We start from the raw sequence: 23,380 nt of genomic DNA, 5'->3' as shown, positions 1-23,380 counted from the left end.
TTCGATAAGATAGTTGTCTGAACTTGAAGGCCAGGCACACAAAAGGACCTGCAGCAAGAACACTGATGAGAACATTGCGCAGTGAACGCTGCCGTGTCCCGATGGTTGCAGCTCCGGTACGCGTTTATATACGTATTCGGCTGTCCCTGGTTTCCAGGCTAGAAGGGCCGTACTGTCCACGTAGGGTGCGCAGGAGGAGACGCAGAATGAGGCCCCGAGCAACGCCGGGAAGACGGGTAGTGCGCTTGCGTCCAGTTGAAGTTCGCTTGTCGTACATTCGATAAGATAGTTGTCTGAACTTGAAGGCCAGGCACACAAAAGGACCTGCAGCAAGAACACTGATGAGAACATTGCGCAGTGAACGGTGCCGTGTCCCGATGGTTGCAGCTCCGGTAGGCGTTTATATACGTATTCGGCTGTCCCTGGTTTCCAGGCTAGAAGGGCCATACTGTCCACGTAGGGTGCGCAGGAGGAGACGCAAAATGAGGCCCCGAGCAACGCCGGGAAGACGGGTAGTGCGCTTGCGTCCAGTTGAAGTTCGCTTGTCGTACATTCGATAAGATAGTTGTCTGAACTTGAAGGCCAGGCACACAAAAGGACCTGCAGCAAGAACACTGATGAGAACATTGCGCAGTGAACGGTGCCGTGTCCCGATGGTTGCAGCTCCGGTACGCGTTTATATACGTATTCGGCTGTCCCTGGTTTCCAGGCTAGAAGGGCCGTACTGTCCACGTAGGGTGCGCAGGAGGAGACGCAGAATGAGGCCCCGAGCAACGCCGGGAAGACGGGTAGTGCGCTTGCGTCCAGTTGAAGTTCGCTTGTCGTACATTCGATAAGATAGTTGTCTGAACTTGAAGGCCAGGCACACAAAAGGACCTGCTGCAAGAACACTGATGAGAACATTGCGCAGTGAACGGTGCCGTGTCCCGATGGTTGCAGCTCCGGTACGCGTTTATATACGTATTCGGCTGTCCCTGGTTTCCAGGCTAGAAGGGCCGTACTGTCCACGTAGGGTGCGCAGGAGGAGACGCAGAATGAGGCCCCGAGCAACGCCGGGAAGACGGGTAGTGCGCTTGCGTCCAGTTGAAGTTCGCTTGTCGTACATTCGATAAGATAGTTGTCTGAACTTGAAGGCCAGGCACACAAAAGGACCTGCAGCAAGAACACTGATGAGAACATTGCGCAGTGAACGGTGCCGTGTCACGATGGTTGCAGCTCCGGTACGCGTTTAAATACGTATTCGGCTGTCCCTGGTTTCCAGGCTAGAAGGGCCGTACTGTCCAACTAGGGTGCGCAGGAGGAGACGCAGAATGAGGCCCCGAGCAACGCCGAGAAGACGTGTAGTGCGCTTGCGTCCAGTTGAAGTTCGCTTGTCGTACATTCGATAAAATAGTTGTCTGAACTTGAAGGCCAGGCACACAAAAGGACCTGCAGCAAGAACACTGATGAGAACATTGCGCAGTGAACGGTGCCGTGTCCCGATGGTTGCAGCTCCGGTACGCGTTTATATACGTATTCGGCTGTCCCTGGTTTCCAGGCTAGAAGGGCCGTACTGTCCACGTAGGGTGCGCAGGAGGAGACGCAGAATGAGGCCCCGAGCAACGCCGAGAAGACGTGTAGTGCGCTTGCGTCCAGTTGAAGTTCGCTTGTCGTACATTCGATAAAATAGTTGTCTGAACTTGAAGGCCAGGCACACAAAAGGACCTGCAGCAAGAACACTGATGAGAACATTGCGCAGTGAACGGTGCCGTGTCCCGATGGTTGCAGCTCCGGTACGCGTTTATATACGTATTCGGCTGTCCCTGGTTTCCAGGCTAGAAGGGCCGTACTGTCCACGTAGGGTGCGCAGGAGGAGACGCAGAATGAGGCCCCGAGCAACGCCGGGAAGACGGGTAGTGCGCTTGCGTCCAGTTGAAGTTCGCTTGTCGTACATTCGATAAGATAGTTGTCTGAACTTGAAGGCCAGGCACACAAAAGGACCTGCAGCAAGAACACTGATGAGAACATTGCGCAGTGAACGGTGCCGTGTCCCGATGGTTGCAGCTCCGGTACGCGTTTATATACGTATTCGGCTGTCCCTGGTTTCCAGGCTAGAAGGGCCGTACTGTCCAACTAGGGTGCGCAGGAGGAGACGCAGAATGAGGCCCCGAGCAACGCCGAGAAGACGTGTAGTGCGCTTGCGTCCAGTTGAAGTTCGCTTGTCGTACATTCGATAAAATAGTTGTCTGAACTTGAAGGCCAGGCACACAAAAGGACCTGCAGCAAGAACACTGATGAGAACATTGCGCAGTGAACGGTGCCGTGTCCCGATGGTTGCAGCTCCGGTACGCGTTTATATACGTATTCGGCTGTCCCTGGTTTCCAGGCTAGAAGGGCCGTACTGTCCACGTAGGGTGCGCAGGAGGAGACGCAGAATGAGGCCCCGAGCAACGCCGGGAAGACGGGTAGTGCGCTTGCGTCCAGTTGAACTTCGCTTGTCGTACATTCGATAAGATAGTTGTCTGAACTTGAAGGCCAGGCACACAAAAGGACCTGCAGCAAGAACACTGATGAGAACATTGCGCAGTGAACGGTGCCGTGTCCCGATGGTTGCAGCTCCGGTACGCGTTTATATACGTATTCGGCTGTCCCTGGTTTCCAGGCTAGAAGGGCCGTACTGTCCACGTAGGGTGCGCAGGAGGAGACGCAGAATGAGGCCCCGAGCAACGCCGAGAAGACGGGTAGTGCGCTTGCGTCCAGTTGAAGTTCTCTTGTCGTACATTCGATAAGATAGTTGTCTCAACTTGAAGGCCAGGCACACAAAAGGACCTGCAGCAAGAACACTGATGAGAACATTGCGCAGTGAACGGTGCCGTGTCCCGATGGTTGCAGCTCCGGTACGCGTTTATATACGTATTCGGCTGTCCCTGGTTTCCAGGCTAGAAGGGCCGTACTGTCCACGTAGGGTGCGCAGGAGGAGACGCAGAATGAGGCCCTGAGCAACGCCGGGAAGACGGGTAGTGCGCTTGCGTCCAGTTGAAGTTCGCTTGTCGTACATTCGATAAGATAGTTGTCTGAACTTGAAGGCCAGGCACACAAAAGGACCTGCAGCAAGAACACTGATGAGAACATTGCGCAGTGAACGGTGCCGTGTCCCGATGGTTGCAGCTCCGGTACGCGTTTATATACGTATTCGGCTGTCCCTGGTTTCCAGGCTAGAAGGGCCGTACTGTCCACGTAGGGTGCGCAGGAGGAGACGCAGAATGAGGCCCCGAGCAACGCCGAGAAGACGGGTAGTGCGCTTGCGTCCAGTTGAAGTTCTCTTGTCGTACATTCGATAAGATAGTTGTCTCAACTTGAAGGCCAGGCACACAAAAGGACCTGCAGCAAGAACACTGATGAGAACATTGCACAGTGAACGGTGCCGTGTCCCCGTATCACCAAGCTGTCGCCAACTGCGTAAGAAAACTTGAGACAAGAAATATTTTTTACACTCCGACTGTTATTCGTTTTAGGCACTTCAAATAAAATGATTGGAAGTATAAAAGGTCTCTCTTGTGATGGGAGAATGCGTGGTGACCACTTTTCGGAGTGTTTTACACCGCTTCACGGTGTAACGTACGTTGACGTAGCTGCGAGTGGGAATTGATCGTTCATGATCCTCTCATGCGTCTGTTTTCACAGACCGGTATACCTGCCTTGCTTACGTGAAAATTGTGGGTTGCGGCGTTGATGCTACCGCACAACCGGCGTTTATTGACGGTTATCATCATAGGCAGGTGCAATCGTTACTGACCAATCATTTCCAGTGTGACCTGTCAGTGGTGGATACTGTGGCGTCACTGGCGAAAGAATATTCGTGAATCGGTAGCGATATGGTGGCCCTGGCTGTTCCCGTTTCTCACCATTTTACCTTAGCGGGTAATTTGTCAAACCGTACTCGTCAAGAGGTACTTTCAGAACAGGTTTGGGCTACAGCAGCCAGATCAGCCAGTTTTAATCTTTGGTACATGTTTCGGAGCCATTGGGCATTATTCCGCCTACAGGAAGCCAGTGACAATACTGTTGACGGGCTTCGCAGCCACTATGTAATTTATTGTGAGGTTCTTGCTACGCTCCTCCGAAGAAGCTTGTTTTGCCAGCTGATAAAAGTAACACGTGAGTGAGCCTCACGCACTGTTTTCATGCATGGGATAATAATTTATTCATTGCGCGTACTAATGTTTTCTGCACAACAATCGCCCCTCCTAACATGAGGGATTTCGATGCTTGTTGGATTTTTTTTGGCGCAAGGCCAGATAGCGCAAAGAGCACCAAGCAAAAGCGATAACGACAAAAAGTAGGTTACGTTTTCACCAGGACGAAAAGGTAGCTATTAAAACACATCAGTCAGAAAAGTACTAAAACTAATTGAAGGCGATGGTGATAGCTGGTGTATAGGACCAGTTTCGACTTTGCATAATATGGAGGATTTCACGAGAAAATACAACCATGGTGTCCGAAATATACTCAGGCGAGAATGTGGTGGTTTTGTCCGGGGAGGCATTTCTTGAACGATGATAGTTTCGCGCAGCTGGTAGCATGCGGCCTAATTTCAACCAACGCGGTCACTGCTCATGACCTTGGAGATATGGTTGCAAACGATGCAAATAAAGGTTGTCACGCAAAATGGTTAGCCCCGATCGCCATGTTGAATTGGTAGGAGATGACATACATTTTCAGGCAAAATTGTGCGTTTTCAGAAAACTTGGGTTTTACATCCAAGGTCTACATATCGAATCCCCCGGGTTTTTGCAGTGGTGTGGGTGTTTTATGGTGGCCTCTGTAATTCTGATATGGCTCCAATAGTAACGTATGCACATTCGGTTACTGTTGCGTTGTCAAGGTAATGAATGACCACGAGTAAGTCAGGGTGTGAGTTTACAGCTTAGGTATTTGCAGCTGCACAGCGCACTTCGCCGGTGCGGCGATATGACAGCACGTGCGCGGGAAATGATCGCCTCAGCTGTCACCTGTGATGCATGAGCTTTGCGTCTCCGGAGTTCATTCCAGCGGAGGGAGGAGGGGTTGAGCGTTGTAAACGGTGTCGGGCCGGATGAAAATGTGTGCGTACAGTGTGCGCTTTGGGCGCAAAATGCGAGCTCCCACTCGGCACACTTTGTCTTGGCACTACACTCCGCGCGTTCATTGCGCAATTCACACCGCGTTAGCACCGGCGGAGCCAAGCAGTGCCAGTGAGCTGCCTGTTGTGCAATTGTAGAAGCAGTACTTCCTGCTACAAAACGGGTGGACTAGAGTCAAACCCGAGTATAACGAACTCGGATAGAGCGAATTAAAACTTATACCGAAGAGTTTAATTTACTCTGCCATTGTGCACGTGAAATGTATTTTTAATAATGAACTAATTATTATACATAAATTGAACTCGGAAAACACACAATATATCCTCAATCACTGCCCAACTCACTCCGGCGCCGGCTGAACCTAGCTCCCTGGCCGCCGTGCTGCCCAGCTGCGCTTCCGTGAAACACACCAGCAGGAACAATCCGCATATTCCGCATCTTCGTATTCCGCATCTTTCTGCCGCGTGATCAAGTACGCCTGAGCAGCTTCGCACCTAATGAACTTTCGGAAAAATAAAAAGGGAACGGGCAGAACAGCTAAATCGGCTGGAATTCCTCGAAATGATGTCGCGTGAGAGGAATGAGACTCTCATTGATCGTGCTAAACGTAGTGTTCAGGCGAAAATTACTGCCTACTCCGATTAGGAGTGCATTTACCTGCGATAAATATATTTCAGAGTAGAATTCTATTGATGATGAGGGGCACGAACTTTTTTAAAAGCGAAGCTCTTATGGAAATCATAAATTTTCGTGTCCCCAATTAAAAATACCCCGAAATTGCCGAGCGCACACGCGTGAACGCGAGGCTCGCGACGACCGCCCGGCAGATACCAAAACCAAGCAAATGCCTAGCGCTCATGTGTGCGTGCCTCGTCACCACCGCCCAGCGTCCCTGCGCACGCTTGGAAACCGAGAATACCTAGTTAGGGAGATTGTCCAAGGTTGCGGCGACCGCCCGGCAGTTAAAAAAACCAAGAAAATGCCGAGAGTTCGTGTCTGCGGCCCTCGCATACCCCCTGGAAAGATTGGCCAAGCATAGATTGACCACGAGATTGGTCACGCCAAGCATACCCATTTGGGAAATTGGCCATGACTGACGAGAAGAAAAAACTCCAGTGTTCGCCGTAATCGTGGAAACACTTGCTCGGAACGAGAAAGACCGGTCATAGCGTACGCCTTTCCAAGGCGATGTCCAATGAATAACCTTTCCAAAAAAAATCAGAGAAGCTGACACTTCTAGCTACAATGATAGAGAAAAGGTATCTGCGGCTGCTAAGAATAAATAAAACGGTGGCAATCGTGGCCTTAAACCGTCCTGATGGTAACGAAGTGTGCGTGCAGCTTCATTACCATCAATTCCTAGTCGTTAGTGTGGACTCCCCATACTTTTTCCTTATCGCCTCTTTAGAAACCTGGTCAAATTTTTTTGTAACGCATTTGTTACTGAAGTTCGTTATAAGCGGGTTCGGCTATATTAAGCTACCTCGTATTACAAACAAATCGCATTGAATCACGTGGTTTGTTTTAACCGTGGTTGATTTATCACGCCTTATGTGCCGTAGCGAAATATATCTTCATGCCTTATTTAAACTGCTGAACATCACGATGCCGGTTCGTGATCGTCGTTAATATTCTTTTTCGATGCTCTTGTTACATTCTCAAATGCGTACTTTCCAACGTAACATCTCGCCTTTTCTTAAAGAAACAGCCAGAACTTAGGTCGCCCACTCAAGTAGAAGTGGAAGAAGCGGATTGGAAAATATTTTTCCGAAGGTTTTGTGTTTCCATCTTCCATTTTCACAAGACCATCTTTGACTATGAGTTGTTTTTCATATATTCCGCTTTGGAGCAGCACTAGCCATTCGTTGTACAGTTTTAGAGGTCGTTAAGAGGGTGGTGGCTCTCGGGAAAACTAAACATCTCCAGCTTCATGCCGAAAAAAAGAAAAATACATCATCTTTTTTACCTTCTCTCCGCTTCCTTCAGAGACCGGGTGTACGTGTGCGAGGTCAAGTTGTAAAAAGAGACGCATTTTTACGAGCAAGACTGTTACGTTTTCCCTATTAACGATGGCGGGCAGCATAAATCGGGATCTGATCTCCCCACTCGGGGTTCCGCTCTCAATCTCCAGTTTTATACCGTAACAAGGCAGCATTGTAGCTGCCGCCCAATTGTGAAAGCACGGACCGAAAACTTCTGGATTCTTTCAATCGCCCTGCTATATACACCGCTTCAGCAAAAACTTGAAAGTGAACATTTCTACACAAAACTACAAGGTCGGTAAAAGTATTCTTAGTCCGCAGTTTTATATACATTGTAGTTTACCAATGACTCTTCCCAGAAGCGATGTGCGCATGGGCGTTCTTCCAGTGCGCTATTCTGGCATGGCACGACGGGGCAAATAAACTCTCGGGTGCATCCTATCCTTGCTGCTTCGGTAGGGGATACTGCTTTATAGCGTTACACCGTTTTAAACAATTCAATTTTGAAGTTTATTTAAGACATGTAACATGACATGAGAGCTTCTTCAAGCCCAAGTAGAGCTGCTTGAGGACGCCGCCCTCTCGCTTTCTCGGCAGGTCACGGTGAGTTCGTACGTGCACACACTAAAGAAACCTTTAAAAAGGCGGCATAACGTACTTAAAATGATCACGTGGCCGCAGTGAGAGTGTTAAACACAAAGGGGTGTTTTGTGTTAGCAGATCAGTCTTGGGCTGGCGCACCCGCTTCCGCGTCTTTCCTGGAAGACGACAGAACGAATGGGACGACGAGGATGTTTTGTTCACAAGTTTTTTGAGCGACATCTGCATGTCCTGACTGATTAGTTTGCTGTGGTGGCACCTAGAAGCACCGCTCCCGGAGAAAAACCTTTCAAGAGCGTACCATTGTTTTACTGCGATTGTTTCTTTTCTGCGGAGAGCCAGATTAATGAGCGAACAAACATTTTGATTCTGTACCAAAGTCAGACGAACGAGAAATTTGAAAGTATTTCTTTCTTAAAAAGCTTTACCTGCATCAGCGGAAACAAACCCGCCCCGAAAATGCCCTAACTCAAGCAGGTGTTCTCCGAGGATGGTCAGCCGGGCGTTTGGGCGGGTGTTTGGACCCTTTTCGTCATCGTGGTGCGTTGTGCCACGCCAAAAGACTTCACTATTGAATGACAGGTCTTCGTGTACCGAACCACGGGAGATGAGAAGCGCAGGCTTGTGCACTTAGTATGGAAAACGTGGTCAAGCTCAAAAACTCGGAATTGTCTCCAGAGCATGGCCCTTCGCACCCTTTCACATCTTCTGCTAGAGCCAGACCAATGTGTTACTCCTTGCCTTCGGAAAGGACGTTTGGAGTTGTTCGCCATGGTAGTGGCTATCTCAATCCCCTTAAAGTTATTTCTGGATAATAATGATACCTGCTGGGCTACAAAGGAACACATGGGTTGTCACTGGATGTGACGCGGCATGTATTCCTTGGTGATCTTTGAAACAAAGACAAATGCAGTTTGCGCCCTTATATGGGAATACGTACCACAAAAAGTGCTCGAAGGCGAGTGCAAGCAATGCTTGGCGCTGCGCTAAATATGGATCGTTGTGTCGCCCTCCATCAATTATGACAGTAGGATATCTTGCCAAGGCCAGCCTCTGTGATGGTGAAAAACGTTCTTTACTGAGCTCAAGGGTAGGGAAAGGGGTGTGGTCAGCCTCCTTCGTCCAGGAGGCCACGGGCCTGCGCTGCATCCGTGGCTCCTTGCACCAACGCGAGTTGACGCTCCGGCGCCGAGCTGGTCAGCGCACACTCCCACTGCTCAGGGGATGGGAATGGGATGGGGTGAGGGTGGTGGGGACAGAAGTATACTAGGTGGTAAGTTGAGAGTGGGATGTCGCACTGTGGGCAATTGTAGGGGAACAGAGATGGGTAGATGTGGGACAGGATGGTGTGGTTGTAGTATGTCTCGGTTTGCAGTCGCCGGTAGATATACGCTTGATGGTTGGAAAGAGTGTGATGAGGAAGTGGGTATATCCTTCTTGTGTTTGTGTAATGAGAGAGAATGGAGCTGTATGTGAGGTCGAGTGGGGTCAGTGCCTGTGGGACAGGTGGGGCTTGTCCGGTTCTTCCTGGCCTTGCTGTTGGGAGTGCCCGGTTGAGGAGGTCGCGGGCTATGGCGTGGACCCACTCATTCCCTGCAAGGCCGGTGTGGCCTGGTGTCCAGATGATAGAGATGTCGATGTCTTCGGGGAGGTGTTGTAGGATCTGGATGGATTGAGGGGGTGCGACGCCGGCTTGGTATAGGCGGCAGGCTTGTTAGAATCCGTATTCTGCGCACATTCCTTAGAGTAACCGCATGTCTTGTTGCCCTTGAGTTGTTATTTTTCTTGTACCTGTATATCTACCAAATGCCCGTCCTGCTTAGACCTACTGTGGTCTGCAGTATGTATGAAATAAAAAAATAAAATAACATAAAAATAAAATATGATGGTCAAGTAGGGTTTTTGTTGGTGGGTAGTGGTGGCGTGAGCGATGGCTAGCGCTTCGGCCGTTGCTACAGGTAGGTTCCGATAGGAGGCTGCAGTTGCTAATTTACCAGTTGAGTCGAGGACTACCAGGGTTGTATGCTTGTGGTCTGTAGATCGAGCAATGTCTGTGTACTGTGTGTGAGGGTCTGAGCTCTGTCGTTTTTCAAGGAGCCTCACCCTGGCCTCTCGGCGTCCCCGGTTGTAGGTAAGATGCATGTGTTTTGGAACAGGATGGACCTTGAGGCGTTGACGGATGGTGAGAGGAATACGTTGCGGTGCTTGCTGTGAAGAAGGGGTAGTGCGTCCGATGTCCTGGAGAACGTTTCTTCCTGCTGGTGTCAATATGAGTCTCTGGAGGTGTGATGCGCGCTGTGCTTCCAACAGTTCACTTAAGGTATTATGCAGGCCGAGTTTGAGGAGACGATCGTTAGATGTGTAGGTTGGGAGGCCGAGGGCTGCTTTGTAGGCTTTTCTGATGAGGGTGTCCAGTTTGTTGATTTCCTGCGGTTTCAGGTTGACAAATGGGGTGTCATAGGTGATGCGGCTGACTATCAGCGCTTGGATCAGCTTGCAGGTATCGTGTTCTTTAAGTCCGTATGTAGAGCCTCGTATTCTTCGGATGAGGTGTGTCAGCTGTGTGACTGTTTTTTGGAGTTGTGGTAGAAGGGCCGCTCCGGAGCCATCGTAGTGAAAAGGTACGCCGAGCACGCGGAGCGTGGTAACTTGTGGGATGGGGGATCCTTGAATGACGACTTGGGGATCTGGGGTAGTGGGAGGGGGTCGGCCTCTTGTGCGGGAACGTAGAATCAACAGGGCCGATTTGTTAGGTTCTGCTGTGAGGCCCCTGGGTTGGAGATAAGCAATGGTAGTGTCGATGGCTTGCTGGAGTGCGTCCTCTTGTTCTCCGCTCGAGCCATGTGTCGTCCACATGGTTAAATCGTCCGCGTATAGGGCATGACGAATGCCGGGGATATGGTCTAGTTTGCTTGGCAATTGGAGGAGTGCGATGTTAAATAGCAGGGGTGAAATTACGGACCCTTGCGGGGTGACTTTGGCCGGTGTTTCGAAAGTTCGGGATTGTATGGGTCCGAGTCGCAACGTGGCTGTGCGGTTTCACCGGAACGCCTTGACGAAGTAAAAGATTCGGTGGCCGCATTCGGTATGGTTGAGGTTTTGGAGAATGGCTTGGTGTGTTACGTTATCAAAGGCGCCCTTAACATCTCATGTGAGTAGGGCCTTTGGAGCGTCACGGCTGAGGTGGTCTAGTATTTGCTCTTTGATTTGTATGAGGATGTATTTATTGATTTGTCGTAATTAGATTGCTACGTTATTTTCAGTAATAGTGAAACGTTTCAGGTATCAACTCCGTCGTTTTTTTAGGAGAACACAACCATCCTCCTGATAAAGCAAACGCGGTAAGAGATCAGATGAGAATGACTTGAAAATACAAGTAGCATCTTGTCCCCACATCGCTTCTCCAATGCTCTACAATAAGGAACTTCCCCGTGTGTCTCATAAAGGAAGAAGTTAAAAGGAAGTGTATTTTGTGCCAGCGTAGCTGAGTTTGTTAAGTGAAGTTTGTATCAGGTTTATTTTCCGAACTCTTCGGAAGTCGGGGCAGAAGGCTAAGTTTTGGATGCGTGAAGGATGCCGCGTTACAGAGACCGACACCGTCACCAACCAGAACTTCCTAAAACTGCCAATGACGCCTACGTCCGCCGAACCGGCTAACGGAACACGGCCTTGTGATTGATGTCAGCAGTCAGTGTTCACGGTTCCCTAATAATGGCAATTACGTCACAGTTGGCTTTGCTACGTTGGAGGTCCGCGAAAATGCAATTTCCAGACGGCAATTTTTTGTGATTCGTTAATTCAATTTTGTGTCGTTAAACTGTCCGCGCACCGTCTATAGGAGCATTTTTTTCTGTTGGACTGGGAATACCGCCACGTCACTTCTTTGTATTTTTGATCACTATATTGTTTTCAAAGCACCCCTTCATAACGCTGAGCACGAGGTCACGGGTTCGATTCCCGACCACGGCGGCCGCTTTTCTGATGGAGGCGAAAAGCAAAAACGCCCGTGTGTGCGAGATTTCGGCACACGTTAAAGATGCCCAGGTGGTCAAAATTATTCCGGAGCCCTCCACTACGGCGCGCCTCATCGCCTGCGTTGCGTCGGCGCGTTAAATCCTACAACCAATCAATCAACCCCTTCATAACAAATCCACGCGTTTAACCGGGGAGCACGAGGATAGTGTAGACATCGTAAATGAAAATCCAACAGCGACAATGACAGAATCAGCAGCAGCTGTGGGTAATGCATCCTTTAGAAAACAAAGTCGAAAACTAACTCAGAAAATAAAGTGAATAAATGCGAAACATGATTTATTTATTATGAGGCAAAATGCCCTCACGCTTCGCAGATAATTGTGTCCACCTGGGTGATTTTGACAACATGAAAAACCTCTAATGTGCGTCGAAATCTCGAACACATGGGTGTTTTGCCTTTTCGCCTCCATCAGAAAAGCTGCTTCCGAGGCTGGGAATTCAAGAAAACAAAGAAGTGATGTAACTCTGGATAAGAAGGACCTTATTGTGAAATATACGCAAATGAGTGTCAAGAACGGCGGGTCAAATTGAACTAGCCGAATTGTCAAAATTAACATAATTAAAAGGCAAGGCATTCGTGCGTACACGAAACGCTGGAAATAGGAGGCAGCTTAAGAGCGACTACATGAAAGCTGGATTTCGACATAGACAGATTTACAGACTCAGGGGCGAACAGGGCAACATTAGGCACGGCATGTATGAGATAATAAATGTAACAGAACGATTGTACATGACGCTATACGGCAGCGACACCAGACCCGAAGAAACGACTTAGAAAAGTGAACAGGCTTAGCTCGCGATGTCCCCCTAGTAACTGAAGACGAAGAAGAAAAGGCTCTCAGAAGCATGAAAAGAGGAAAACCTGCAGGTGGCTACGTCATAACCGTGGATTTTTTTACAAAGGATAGAGACGATATTGTACTGGAAAAGCTCGCAGCAGTATTTTCAGAATCCTTAATGGCTGTAAAACTGCCCATAGCCTGGAAAAATGCCCTCATAATTCTGATTCCCAAAAAGGCGAATACAAAACACCTTAAGAACTAGAGACGCATCAGCCTGGTTTCAGTTGTATAGACTGTTTACAGCGAGCAGTTGTGCTGACATTCAATAGGTGACGCTAGCAGGGCACTTTCCGTGACTGGCCTTTATCATGGCCAGTCATGGAAACCTGGCATGGCCTTGACCACACCAGTCATTGTGTGGTCAAGGCGAACATTAGAGGAAAGCATGTCGGCAAGGGTACGGTGAAAGCGCCCAGTGATGCCGTTTGTTTGGGTGTGGGAACTGGGCGTGGTCTTGTAAATGGTTGCAGCGTTGCGAATCACTTCGGAAAGAAAAGTAGAAAGAAACATTCAACCGCGGTCTCTGAAAATAATTCAAGGCGGACCATGTCACAGGAAGATGGCTGGCAAAAAGGATTCCGCAACCTCTGAGGGTCAGCCCACCGGAATAGCGGCGGTTTAGGCATACCGGGTCAAGTGGTCGACTGTAGTGACAACCAAACGATGACCGGCTTGATTGACGGGCAGAAGACCATAAAGATCAATCCCCACACTACCTAATAGAATTGAGGGACACGGGAAAGGTTCTAGCACACCAGCTGGTGTCGAGGCCGGTTTGTTATGGCGTTGACACGGTTCACAGGACGCAACGTATTTGACGACATTTGTTTAGTCCGGTGCAAACGATGCGGATTTCAAGGAGATCATACATCTTAAAATACACAAAATGACCAGCGATAGTATCGTCCCATACACTTCCTGATATCTCTTGCAGAAAGAATATGGATCGACCTACACCCATTTGTCACCGGGAGGATGCTAGTTGAAGTGGTGAATGCAGCCACCGTCCATGAGCATACATTTGTTAATTTGGCTGCGCAAACGGCTGTTGGTGGCTGGGCTGAATCCTTTAGGAGGTCGATTCGGCTATGGCAGTACGTTTGGGATCGTTGTAAGGAGATAAGTTTCGAAGGTAATTCAGCGCTGACGGGCTCGGCGGCGGCAATAGAAAAGGCTGGTTCTGCCTCAGAAGACGCTCGACAAGGCTCCTCTGTTGGCCACAGCAAGCACCGTAAAATTGCGTTGCCATCCGAGTGCATTTTGCCTGATTTGCCTATTATGGTGAAATCGTACTCTTGGTACTTGAATATTACGAGCCATTCGTTTCAAAGCGGTGAGTGGGCAGAGAAGTCTGCCCTAGAACAGAAAGGTGAGTGTCGAATAAAGCCTTGTGTGTTTCAGCATGGACAAGAGCATTTTCGTTTGCTCCGTGGTAAGGTCAGGATTGATAATCGTGCCAATGGGAAAAGATGGGAATTTACGATCGGAAGAATTATCTACTGTTGGTACAGAGTCAAGATGGGAGAACAGCAATTGCATCATCGTGGGGTACACAAGGAATAGTGTTGGTCTGAGGTATTAAGAGGGTCTCCATTGTTGTATTCATAGCGGCGAAATAGGCAGATAAATGAGAAATGCGGAAAAGACATGGTGGAATTGGCATTCCTTTGCGAGGAATTATGAGGTTGGTGCAATCAAACCGTCGCCATCAGCAATTTGTTCTCAACACACGTAAAGTATGGTTTCTTGGCCAGGGAACACGGCTCGTCCTGTGGTTCCGTTTCTGTCACGTATTCGGTGCTGCGCTTTTTTAAGGTTTGGGCAGGGTAAGTTCGGAGGTCATCACCACACGTAGCTTTGACGCGTTATGGACACTGCCGAGGTCTGTGTCTCCGAAATCAATCAATAGTGGACCACAGGACATGATAGCAGATTCCGAACGCAAAACTCCAAATCTAGAATGCGTTGATGGGTGCACGAAGCGCAAACTGAATGTGATTGCGAATGCCGTTGGTGAATGCACGCGCTGTACAATACCTTGAAGGCCGAAACATATCAGCCTGCGCACCGCGCAGAGGTGGGCCAGAGTAAGGGGTCATCAGGTTTCTTAATCAAGAACACAGACTGCCGTGAATGATAACATGGTTGCACCTGTGTCTACTAATCCTTCAAGTGAAACCCCCGCCCCGACGATCGTCCAAGCGCCCGGTTGGGGAGTCTTTAACTTGCTTTTTGCCTTTGTGCGCAGTTTCGCTCCAAAAAACTGCAGGAACTAGATGAACGGTTCGTAGTAATATCATGCGAGACTGGTCGAGGAGGTGACACAGTCCGGTGGTGTGGTGATGGTGAACGGCGTAGGTTGTTTCGGGAGGTGCAAGAAAAGTAAGTTGATCCAGGTGAAGAGGGATTACGACGTATGGACAACTTATAACTTTGTTGGCAGTAGCCGTAGCTAAAACACATGTTGTCGAATTCATATGTGTCGCAGCCACGTTGCTCGTCCTATTGACGTCGGCGGCACACCCGGGAGATCTGGCCGCCGGTGCCGCAGTAATGACAAACTGGTCGGCAAAGAGTTGAGTCTTGTCAGGCTGTTCACCATGCTTAGTAGGGAGAAACCGGACCCAACGCCTGACGGAAGGCTGCCACACAGTTGGCAGTAGGTCGAGTCACGACCCGCGCCAGCGGCATGTGTGGTCGCTCAGCAAGCTCTGAGAGGGATGGAATAGCCAGGTGAGCAGAAGGGTAGGGAGGAGCGAGAAGTGGCCTTACGGCAAGCTCCTCTTTAATGATTTACCGCAGACTAGTTGCAGAAGGCTGAGGATAGGCTTTGGGAGCACAAAAACCGTACTCACCGAGCTCACCACGGAAGATAGCCCGTATCAGCGCGCTCAGGTTGTCGTGTCCAGGGAACTGCAGTGCGATGGCTTCCTACTGCAGGCGGATAGAGCGAAGTTCGTGTTGCCTTTTGGCAGATCATGGTTACATCATGCATGGTTGGCGGGTCTTGAAGGGCGGCAGCTGTGAACGCGAAATGGTTGATGCTCTTCATGATGTGGCGCATCCGCTCTGCCTTCGGTATTTCTGTGTTAGCAAGTGCGCATACCGCCCGGAAATTCTCAGTGTACGAGGTGTAAGTCTCGTGAGTCGGCTGGGCACAGCTCTCCAAATTCGTTTTACCTTCGGAGCGATCTGCGGAAGAGCCAATAATCACGCGCGGCTGCGTGGTGAAATCGGACCAGTCAGTGATACTGTCCTCGTCGTTTAGAAAAACCTCTTGGCTACTTCGCAACGACAAAACGCGACATTTTGTAGCTTTGGGGTGGTCGTCCCACCCGTTAAAGGCGCTAACTAGTGCATACCCATAGAACCACTCTTCAACAACATCACCACAAAGGCCAGCGGATATTGGTGGATCCCACTTGTGGTCGGTGACGACGTCAGGTGGAACGACGGCAGAACCCGCACCGTTGGCAGGTTCCGCTGAAATTGTCATGGAATCTTGCGTTAAGCAATGACCCGAACGGAGCTCCAGCAGAGCGCTCAGGGATGGAGGCCACGGGATCAAGAGGCACGGCCCAATACTTGAGAGGCAACGACAGGGGGTTTGGCGTATGATGTTTATTCGGCGAGCCAGGACTGGACCCGTCAGGATGATGATGATGGCGCGTCTGACAAAAGATGAAAAACTATATGATGATGATGGGCGCACACAGTTTAGCAACGAAGACGAAAAATAAAGGCGGTATTCGTCATTCATAATGTCCAGCTATCACCTTATCCGAATACAGGTAAGATTCATTCCAACACTAGGTCTAAAAAGATAGGCTGCACTTTCCCTCCGGCTCGCAAAACCTACTATTAGGTGTTTTTGTCACGCTTTCACTTCTATAAACTGCTAATGCTGAGTTGTCAGGATGTGGCGAAGTTCTACACTTACTCTAGCGAAAAATCTAGGTTATATATCCGCGTGTGCTGCTCTTGAAGCTCGTCGTTAGGGCGTTATTATTCTTGATAAATTGTATGCTTCTCATTTGCATTCCTTAGTGCTGACTCTACTATTCACAAACATCGAAATTAGATCCGCCCCGTATGCACAACTTCCTTTGAATAGCTTTCATTTCCTTAACTAAAATGCTCCCTGTCCCAAGCTTGCTCCCTATGGAATGCTCATGTCACGACTGAAATATGGAGGAAATTATGCGTGCACGCCCGCCAGGCTCCTAAAGCACACCTCAAGGTAGCGCAGCACAAGCTGAAGGGTGCGGGTATGTACACAAACTCTTTTGGCAGCGTCCCACCTCCATCAATCGCCAGAAAGTTTCTTCGCGAGTTGTCTCGTCTCGCTGCCCTTCCGGGCATGTTAACTCCGCCACACAAACTCGTCGCGTGAAAGCCATTTGCATAAGAAACGACGGTCATTTGTTTTCGTTAAGACATATTGCCTGCCGCTATAACGAAGCCGCTCACGGTGTCAGCATAGGGTGGTCTGAAGACACAATATTCATAGTGGAAAAGTACTATTGGCCTGCCTATCTTGGGAGGATTCGCTTAAACGGCTCCAAGGCTCGTTCAAGGAGCCTTTTTTTCAAGAAGCATCCTTCGTAAAGTCTTCATATTTTCCGGTGAAGCACTCTCTTTCCCACGCGTTTATCCCCAGAAAACTCAAGGTGGCACATGTAGACAGAGCTCGAGCTTAAGCCTAACTTCTGTCTTCTAGGTCTTATTTCTTCAACCAGAGACGGAAGCTGTACGTAGTAGAATTGATTTGACGTTAATTTCTACATGGTAAAGCTCGACTTGAAGGCGATCATGGTACCTTTCGCTCCAGCATAAGATGTTCGCCCCAACGTCATGCTTTTATTTCTACGTTGTCAACGTGGTACGAATTATGCAGTTATCCCTTTATGTCAAGTAACGGCTGACTGTTCCCCTCGGTATGGCTGAAAAAGAACTGTTAGCTCTATCCTCCATATATATTCGACAGCTGCTCACAAGTGCTTGTTCTTTGAACAAAAAAACTCCCCCCACCTCCCCGAAGGGGATCGTGCGGAAATGCGAATGCATTAGTTGCACCGATGAGTGCGCTGTGGCAAGCAGTAACGGAGAGAGGCGTGCGCTCCACTGCATTTATACACATTTTCCGAGCGCAGCGAGCGGAGAGAGGGTACGCGGAGAGGAGAGAGAGACCCGCGCAACACTCCCGCCCCGCGCGCGAGCTCTCTCTCCCGCCGAGCTCCGCGATGCGAGCGCCCTCACACGCCCGAGCGCGCTCCTCCTCTCCACTCACTCTCCGCTACTCCGCCCGAGCTCCGCGATGCGAGCGCCCTCACACGCCCGAGCGTGGTCCTCCTCTCCCCTTGCCCTCCGCTACTCCCGCCCGAGCTACCACCTGCTCCGGTTGCTAGGCGCGCCACAGCTGTTGCTAGGGGCGAGGAGGAGCGCGGAGAGTAACACCTGCGGGCGCACGCCGACGGAGCACGACAACCCCCGACTAAGAAATACATTCGCATTTACGACGACGACGACGACGAAGGCAGAACTACGAGGCGCGCGCTCACGTGCGCTCGCGCTGGAGGAATGCAGGCGCACGCCGACGGAGCACGACAACCCCCGACTAAGAAATGCTTTCGCATTTAAAAAAACTCAGTGAACTACAACCACAAAGACAGCATACGACAAGCCCATGTGATATTCCTCCATTCATCTACGACAGTGAAACCTCACACACAGTTGCACATACTCCCTGCAGTGCATTTGGAACATACTGAAAATAACTAGTGTGTATGTCGCTTGTGTCCGTGTCGCACAGACGTTATCACCCACCGAATATGCTGATCCAGGCGCCAAGAAAACAATTAGGAATCAAATTATCAGAGCGGAGGCACTAGGATGATCAACCATTACAAATGGGCGCCTGTACTCTACATCGAGGGTGGGTACTGTGAAATATAGCATTTTCATTTAGCGGCAGAGTAGTAACTACAAGCTCTGAATGATAAACAACACTTAAAAAGGCGGTATGTATCCATCTTTCGCACAATATTCCGTGAATAATGCAGCCGGGTTATTTGTCACTTTTGGATATTGCTTTATAACTTTTGTGTGATTTTTTTGTTGAGAGGGATGCTGCTGCGTTCTCAGCTTTGGACCAAAAAATGCTGGCCACCGATATCATTCTGTTACTGGAATTGACAGCACAGCAAAATATATACAGAAAAAGCATGTACGGCAGCTCACCTGCACGTCTTGCGGTTTTAACTGGCAGGGCATATGCGTGACGTAATGTGTACCGGTTTTGTGAGATTTAATTGAACAAGAAGGTCAGTTCCCAGCGGGGGGGGGTTCAGTTTTTTATGGAGGTGGTTTTGAGCAGGAATCACTGAAAAAATGCGCAGTCTTTTGTGGCATATGCAATAATGTCGAAGCTGGCGTCATTGGAGGCTGTTGTTTGGTCAATTTCTGTTGTGGTATCGTGGTAGAGGGCAGCGAATGCCTAAAATCGACAAAATTCGTGTACGGCCAGGCTTGAGGTCGGCTGTGGCGCTATGTGGCACAGGGACACTTGGCAGCAATCTTTGGGGAATACTGTTTGTTATGGTTTTTGGCGCAGTACCGGGTTTCGTGAGTACCTATTTTTAGGTGCTGCGGGTTAGTTCGGGAGAAAGGTGAGGTAATTTATAGGCCATAAAGCAATAGGGCGTAGTGGTTTGATCTGCTTGTATATCCCGCGTGTAATGAGGTAGCAAGATAGGAGCCGTCACTCTCACCACTGGGGTAAGAATTAAGGCACTTGCAGGCACAACGACGCACAAGGCAAGCAGTCATTGTTTTTTGTATTAAATGGAAAATGAGATTTTTCAAATAGGCACTTGACAATATGGAAGACTCTATCGAACCAAAGATATCGAGCACACTTTTAAGTGGAGCAGTGATACTGAACACATTTTGTTTAGTATTTTTTGTTATTGACCCCTTTTATTGCATTTGCAACCCAATTCACAAAATTACGTTTTTACAGCGGAGCTGTTGTTACTGGCCGTAAGCTCACCGTTACAGAAAAAATTACCAAGAAAACGCCGTGCGATCGTGAGCGCGTGCCTCGTGATGACCGGCGAGCGTCCCCTGCTTGTGCAGTGATTTTAACGAAAAAAAGAACTCCAGCTCTGCATTCAAGCGCTACCGCGTATGTAAAGGAAGGCTCCAGCGCTAATGCTAAATATCAAAAGGCACACTGCTCCGGAGAGCTCAGCGTGGCCGCCGCGTTCCCTAGAAGCCATTAGGGGTAACTGGACACATTACTACGTATGTTCAACTGCTTCCCGAGATGACTTGCAGATCCCGGCACCGGTACCTTGAGTCAAAGACGAATTGCTGGTGGAAGTCCACAATACTGGGTGTGGTGGTATTGGTGGCTCGGGCTCGGGATTCACGTCGCATTAACGAGACAGGCGCTTGAGAAGGGCGTACAAGACGGAGATGGACATTTACTGAAACGGCAGTAGGTCATGAGACGGATATCAATGCCACAAAGTGAATGCGTCTCTGAAGTCAATCCTAAACTCCCACTGTTCTGCACTCGCAGAACAAAACTATCAACAGTACACTTTTCATTCTAGAAAACACACCCGTGGTGGGTTAAACGGCTCACGTGGTCTGGTGCAGTCGATAAAGTCGGTGTTTCTATTTCCCGGTTGTCGGCGGTCCATTGGTGGTTGCCACGGAAACCAACGCGTCGTTTAGCCGATCCGGCGATTTAATGGTCGGTAGTCGACGGCCGGATTGTGGGCACGGCTGGAACTGCAGCCTAACTGGCTGCGTCTGAGTGCGCGTGAGTGAAAGCTTCCCTGAATATTTTTATTCAGAATGGTTGTGTATGTCGCTTTCGCACAATATTTCGCGGTTGGCGGCGCACAGGCGCCTCGCTTTTTTTTTGCACAATATCGAAGAACCGAATAAAACATTACACCACTGTAGGGCGTTTCAGTAGCCCAGTGTGGTTACGCGTCCAGCGCAACGCAAAGCCTACCCACGAAAATGCTTCTTAAACATATTTTTTGGAACGATATTTTGCCATTAACCTGAGTGAAACAGAAATTCTCTTTCAGGTAAACAACGCGTCCATCAACCTGATGCTCCAAGCACCAGCAGAGACAGGGCCGAGCTACAATCAAAAGATTAATAGGTCCTAGCCAAACGTGCCCCTGCATTCTAATTGAGGAACGACAGCCATACGTAGCTTCACATTACAATTACGTGGAATATTTCCATGGTGACTGCCATAACACAAAGTTGTCTGTGCAGTTCGCAGAGCCAGGCCTCGCACTCAACAGCGGATGGGCAACGACAAAAAGTGCGCACGCTAAAAATTCGGGTTGTTGTCAACTGGGCTCGCTGCCCTGGCCGTGCTCGTGTGGAAGCGATAACACGTATTTTGGTTTCTGGTGTGACATGCCCAATTTCGAAATAAAATTCGCATTTCACGTTGTTTCGAAGCTGTTCGCACGAATACTTCGTGTTGCTGAAAATACACTTCTAAGCACTGCTTTTGTGACATGGCTTTGAAAACGAAATTCGCTAATTATAGTACGCAACCCCCGACAATATACAATAAAATAAAATCATTTATCAATCGTTTATAAGTTGTTTATATAATCCTGTATTTGTACAATTGCCGTAGTATTTAAAGAAATTGAACTTATTCTGAATTACATGGATAACAATGGCTGTTAAGGCCGTGTGTGGAGTGCTATATTCGCTCCCTAAAGGGCAATTGTGAGGATTGGCCATCATTGTTGGAAAAAAGTGGACCACGCGCTGGCGCACGAAGACTGGAAGGAGGAAGAAAAGGGCTGAACGTGGAACGCGGTTCCGGCGGCAGCGGAGACTCGGAGCTGACGAGCGGGCAAGGACCGGGGCGGACCCGCAGTTCCTGTGATCCCGTTCGAGTAGTTCGAGGCGTGTGGGTCGGGGCCCGCCAACCCGTGTGGGACCCGCAGACGACCGGGGCGTGATCGTGCCACTGGCCGAGGCTCGGGATCACGGCCCAGGGCGGAACAACCGCTGCACCCGCCACGTAGGACGTGGTACATCTTCTTCCGTCTCGCTCGGGCAGAGCTGGCGACAGACGGCCAGCGCTCGACCGTGACTCGGACTGGCGACGACCCGCCATCGACGTCGCCGAGCATCCACCGTCGAGGCGGCTGTGAGAACGTTTTTTTCCCTCTATTGAACGCTGGTTAGGGGTATCGGACTAGTGTCTTGTTGCTGTTGTGCTTCGCAATTGTACCGCTTGTCAGCTGTCTCGTTTTCTGGTGGCGCTGTGAATATACTTTCTTTTCTCTTACCCGCTCGAGTACCGTTCTTACGCGTCGTACACCCACAAGGCCAAACGAGTCCATCACAGCAATATATTTTAATAGGCCATGTCAGCTTGAGATCAAATACTTATGCGTTCATTATTACTCAGGACAGCTGAAGCAAAGTAAAGGCTGGTGTGTTGTGTAAATATATATGAAATGCACGGGACGCAGAGTCATCCAGGAGGGAAAATAAAGCGACAGCCAAAGTCGTTTTGCGGGTCCACACTCATCGCATGCGATAAAATCTGGCGGTACCACAATTTCCGTTACACAAATGGCGCAAAGTGCCATCTAGCTTCATCATGAAGTTTTGAACGCTTATAAAACAACTATTCACAGCTCTACTAGACGCCCTTTTTTAACAGCAGAGCTGTTAAGGCCGACACAAATCCGTCCATTATTTACAGAAAACCGCGAAGCCTCACAAAAGAATGTCGTTAGGGACGGGCCCCCAATCGAACCCTGCACCTTTATGCCGTGAAACCAGCAGCCTAACTACTGGGCCACCCCAAATGCCCAAAAAGTGCGGGGTTTGCAGCGGCGGGGAACATTACTATTTGCAGCCAATTGTGAAATAAACGGTTCCCGTGGTTCGAATTTGACCTGTGTTCCTCGCGGTATGAAACCGGCGTCCATCTGATCGAGCTGTTATTGCATTCTGGGGGCGCAGCATATCCCTTTGGGTGTTTAGAGCGGGCGAATTCTTTGGACATAGCCGAAGTGTCTGGCGCGTGCTAACGTGGTTTACTTTGAAATAGACGTGAAAGCCTGGAGATAAAATGTTCCAGGCCTGCTAGTCATAAATAACTTTAGACCATTGAACACCATCTGTGCCATTGTTATGATTCACAACGCCGAGGCAACAGCTCTCCACCACACTTCGCTGACTCGACGAGCACCCCTTTACAGCACAGACTATTCTGGGTCGTAGGTGTTGTCCGTCACCGACCGAAAAGGGTACGAAAGCCTCACTTCGCGTTTTAAAGGACACGGGCCTATCTGAACGATTGTAGGGACATTACTACAGTGCAGCACCCTTACTTGGCCAATTTTATCAGTGCACCGCGTTAGGTTTGTGCATTTTCTTGTTTTTTGTGTGCGTCCTTTGAACTGTCTTTGTAGTTGCCGTGGCCACGCCTTGTGTTTTTCAATTTGCCTCCTTTTTTTTCACTTTTATTATGTGCCGCGGCCCGCGGTCCTTCTTTCCTTTTTATTTTCCGTATCCTCACCCCCCTAAGTAGGGTAGCCAACCGGACACTCCCGTGGTTAATCTCCCTGCTCTCCCTGTACGGTTACTTCTTTCCTTTTAGTGTAAAGTTTGGAAACCCATGTGCGGTGCAGCATCCCTATCTTCGACGAAGGGAGAGGTGCCACCAGCTCTGCTGTTTCTCCGGCCGTGCGCCACTATGGCAAGTTGCACCAATTTTTTGACGCTCTGTAATCAAACCACAGCTGCC

Source organism: Haemaphysalis longicornis, unplaced genomic scaffold (genome assembly GCF_048455015.1).
Source record: "Haemaphysalis longicornis isolate Haplotype H1 unplaced genomic scaffold, Haemaphysalis longicornis Haplotype H1 scaffold_3, whole genome shotgun sequence".
Lineage (NCBI taxonomy): Eukaryota > Metazoa > Arthropoda > Arachnida > Ixodida > Ixodidae > Haemaphysalis > Haemaphysalis longicornis.
The sequence above is the reverse complement of the archived record's forward strand: the minus strand, read 5'-3'. Positions refer to the sequence as shown.